The 4497-nt window shown below is 53.8% G+C and overlaps 1 pseudogene; it reads left to right on the top strand.

Moving 5' to 3' along the window:
• The first annotated feature begins 2035 nt into the window (after window positions 1–2035).
• On the top strand, window positions 2036–4244 carry LOC125556234 (putative cyclin-dependent kinase F-2; annotated as a pseudogene).
• The last annotated feature ends 253 nt before the right edge of the window (window positions 4245–4497 follow it).

Below are 4497 nucleotides of genomic sequence, written 5' to 3' on the forward strand. Positions count from 1 at the left end.
GCTGATTGCAAGAAAAGGTCGGATTGGAAAGATTGGCAGCATGCAATTACTGCCGAATTATTATCTCTCAACAAAAGGAAGGTGTTCAGACCAGTTTGTCGAACTCCTCCCCACATTCGCCCTGTTGGCCATAGGTGGGTTTTCATTCGAAAGAAAGATGAAAATAATAAGATAGTACGGTACAAAGCAAGGCTCGTCGCTCAAGGGTTCACTCAACGACCAGGTGTCGATTTTGAGGAGACTTATTCCCCGGTCATGGATGGAGTTACCTTTAGATACTTGATCTTGATGGCAGTAAACATGGGCTTGAAAATGAAACTAATGGATGTTGTCACTTCTTACCTGTATGGTAACTTGGATTCGAACATATACATGAAGGTTCCAGAAGGTATCCCTGTTCCGGACCATGATAGAGCAAACGGGGGTCTATATAGTGTTCAACTTCAAAAGGCACTGTATAGACTTAGACAGTCTGGTAGAATGTGGTACAATCGCTTAAGTGATTTCGTTCATGAGAAGGGCTACACGAGCAATAAAGATTGCCCATGTGTTTTTATACGGCGATCCCAAGATGAATTCTGTATAATCTCGGTGTACGTGGACGATTTAAACATAATCGGTACGCCTGAGGATATTGAGGAAGCGAGTTCCTACCTGATGTCGGAATTCGAGATGAAGGATTTGGGTAAAACCAAGTTCTGTCTAGGTCTGCAACTTGAACATTCCCCTGATGGGATCCTAGTGCACCAGTCGGCCTACACCCAGAAAGTGTTGGAGAGATTTGGATTTGATAAGGCATACCCTTCTAAGACCCCGATGGCCGGAACATCTTTACAGCCAGACAAGGACCCGTTCAGGCCAAAGGAAGAGGGGGGGGGGGACTCTGGGACCAGAGGTTCCTTACCTGAGTGCAGTTGGAGCACTCATGTACCTCGCAAATTGTACACAGCCAGACATTGCGTTCGCCGTCAGTTTGCTTGCTCGGTACAGTTCTGAACCTAACAAGAGGCATTGGAAAGGTGTCAAGGACGTCTTCCGTTACCTGCAAGGGACCAAAGATCTTGGCCTGTTTTATAAAAGAAATCAAGACCTATCTATTATAGGCTATGCCGATGCTGGGTACCTATCGGACCCGCATGATTGCAAATCACAGACTGGATATGATTTCCTTTGTGGTGGAATTGCGTTTTCCTGGAAATCGTCCAAGCAAACACTTGTGTCGACTTCCACGAACCACTCGAAAATCATGGCACTATTCGAAGCGTGAAAAGAGTGTGTATTGCTTCGGCGGATGATCGGCCACATTCAGCAGACATGTGGGTTGAACACCGTATAAACCCCTACCATTATCTATGAAGATAATGCTGCTTGTGTTGCACAAGTCCAGATAGGTTATGTGAAGAGTAACCTCACAAAGCATATTAGTCCCAAGTTCTTCTATGCACATGAGCTGCAACAGTTGAACGAGGTGAGAGTTTTGCATACTGAGTCATGTGACAATCTTGCTGATATGTTCACTAAATCATTACCGTCATCAACCTTAGAGAGGTGTGTGCGTGGAATCGGTATGATGAGACTTAGAGAGATGCAAGGTTCAGGGGGAGAAACTTCACAAATTCGTCGTTAAAATCTCGATCCTGATGATCGAGTACTCAACTTGATGGTTGAGTGGATTGTACTCTTTTTTTCTTGAGTGAGTTTTCCTGATGTTTCTCACATGAGGTTTTTGACGAGGCAATTCATGCAATACAACAACGTATACTGTGTGCTCTTTCTCCATATTTTTTCTCACTGGGTTTTTCAGAGTTTTGAGGCATGGATATACGGATAATTACCCAAGGGGGAGTGTTGGGAAACCGGGGCCACCACGAGGGCGGCGGCGGCTAGAGCACGAAGCGCTCGGGATAGCCCCTCCCGTTTCCCCTCTTTACGTTAAGTGGATACTTATCCCTTGACCCCCTATTCCCTATATAAAACAACGATGAGCCATCATTGTAACACCTGATCATTGATTAATAAAGCTGATCTCGTCCATATCTCTCTGTGTCATTTACTTTCACGTGTTCGACTACTTCGTCTACGACGCTCGCTCTCGCTTCGTAACCTCGGACCGGACCCGCCGGCGGAGTTGCGGAACACCTTTTTCGTCCCGTTTCCGGTTGCCAGTTCGTCTCCGGCTACATGCTCCGGTTGCAGTCTCGCCCAAGCCATAGCCACGCAGCGTGTTGACCTCGTCCTCCAGTCCGGAGACCACTCGAGCACGTCTCGTTGACGCTGAGCAGCCCAACCTCTATATATACGACCGCCACCATGCGATCCTCTCCTCGTTTCCTTCCATCGACCACCACCACCTCCTCCTCCGTTCCCGATTGATGGCCATCAAGCGCGTCTTCCCCGGCGACCACCCTGACTTCAAGGTGGACACCAGCAGCGGCGCCCGGAGGCTCGCCTTCTGCAAGAGGGCGCGCTACTGGACCTCCACCGACTATCAGGTGACGCGCGTGCTCGGCGAGGGCGGCTTCGGCGGCGTCGTCGAGGCGCGCCACCTCACCAACGGCTGGACCGTCGCCGTCAAGAAGCCGCTCCCCTGCGCGCACGAGGCCGCCGGCGTCGCCTGCTGCGGCTGCGTCGACGCCCGTACGCTGCGCGAGGCGGCGTTCCTCGCCGCGTGTCACCGCCACCGCGCCATCGTCGAGCTCCGGGCGCTCTCGCTCGACCCCTTCGCCCGGAAGCTCTCCGTCGTGATGGAGTGCGTCGGGCCCAGCCTGCAGACGTCCTCCATCAGCACCGGCAAGGCCGGCCGTTCCCCGAGGCCGACGTGCGCTGCATCATGGAGCAGCTCCTCGGCGCCGCCAAGCACATGCACGGGCTCCGCATCATCCACCGCGACATTAAGCCGGCGAACATCCTCGTCAGCGCGGACGGCATCAGCAACGTCAAGATCTGCGACCTAGGGCTCGCGGTGTCCATGTCAGAGCCCGCGCCGTACGGCCAGCACGGCACACGCCGATACATGGCACGGGATAAGGCTGGACACGAGCCGAGCCGAGCCGAGTTCGGTCCGAGCCTGGATTTGGCTCGCCATGAACGAGCCATGCTCGGCTCGGCTCGCTGATTGAACGAGCCCGCATCTGGAGGCTCGGCTCGTCTTGCCTATGGCTCGGTCCAGCCCGAGCAGCTCGTTTTGCCTCTGGAGGCTAGGTGGGTGGGCGTACGGGTGCATCAGGCGATGCTGGCTTGACGGCGTTGAGGGGAGCACGACGGAGACGTGCCGGCGTGGCGAGGTCGGGCGTCTGGTGCGTCGAACGCAGGTGGCTAGCCTCCGTAGCAGTTGATCTTGCTTCCTCTCATACGTGTGCATCCAGCCAACTCCAGGATTCAATCAACGTGCTTCAAGTTTTGTACTTGTGTCCAAGAATCAATCAACAGGCTGGTGATGCGTGCGTGCGCTGCGGCCGCTGGATGCGTTCGTGCGTGCCGACGCCGGCGGCAGGATGCGTCGTGGTGGCATGCAGGAAATAGCTTGGCGAGAAGCGTGGGGCGGCGGCGGCGGCGAACCCTAGCGGGAGGAGACAGTGGAGACGACGCGACTCGCTGGGTTGGGCTGGTTGCGCTCCTCTGCTGGGCTGCGTGATTGCGTCGCGTCCTGGGCTTCGGCTTCGGACGAGCCACCGAGCTGGACCGGGCCAAAACAGCCTCGGCTCGGTCGGCCAACGGGCCCATTTCACGTGGCTCGGCTCGGCCTATTTAGCTCTCGGGCCGAGCTGAGTCGGGCCGAGCTGGAGCGAGCTCCGAGCCGAGCCCATTAGCCCGTTCAGACGTCCAGCCCTAGCACCAGAGGTGCTCCTTGGCAAACCCGACTACGACGCCACGGTTGACATGTGGTCTCTCGGCTGCGTCATGGCCGAGCTCCTCCGGGAAGCCGCTCTTCGACGGGGACGACGACGCCCAGCAGCTCCTCGCCATCTTCCGCATTCTCGGCGTGCCATTGTTCACGATCTGGCCAGACTACGAGTCATTGCCGCTCGCCGGGAAGCTGGTGACGCCGCCGCATGTCATTTCCCGCAACAAGCTCCGTGAGCACTTTCCCGAGGACCGCCTCTCCAAAGAAGGCTTCGAAGTCCTCAAGGGACTCCTCTCGTGCAACATCGACAAGAGGTTGTCGGCCACCACCGGGCTCAGGCGACCATGGTTCGCCAACGTCGTCGATGCTTCAGTTGATCTCTAACTGCTGTAAAAACTATTTTTGGGATTCAATTAACACATTTTTTTGCGTCAAAATTGGATATATATGTCCTTTATGTTGGGATTATGTGTCCTGCAACAATATTCAAATACTTATTATCTTTAATATTCAGAATACCTCGTATGGAATTATACATGTGTTTTGTGCATAGAATTACTCTTGCTGGAATGTACTTAAGTGTTGCATGCTTAAGAAAGTCGGTCAATTATTGATGGAATACAATATGTTTTATATATTGGAAAGACTACCCG

This window comes from Triticum urartu, chromosome 5A (assembly GCF_056163025.1).
Source record: "Triticum urartu cultivar PI428250 chromosome 5A, HENAU_Tu73, whole genome shotgun sequence".
Taxonomy (NCBI): Eukaryota; Viridiplantae; Streptophyta; class Magnoliopsida; order Poales; family Poaceae; genus Triticum; species Triticum urartu.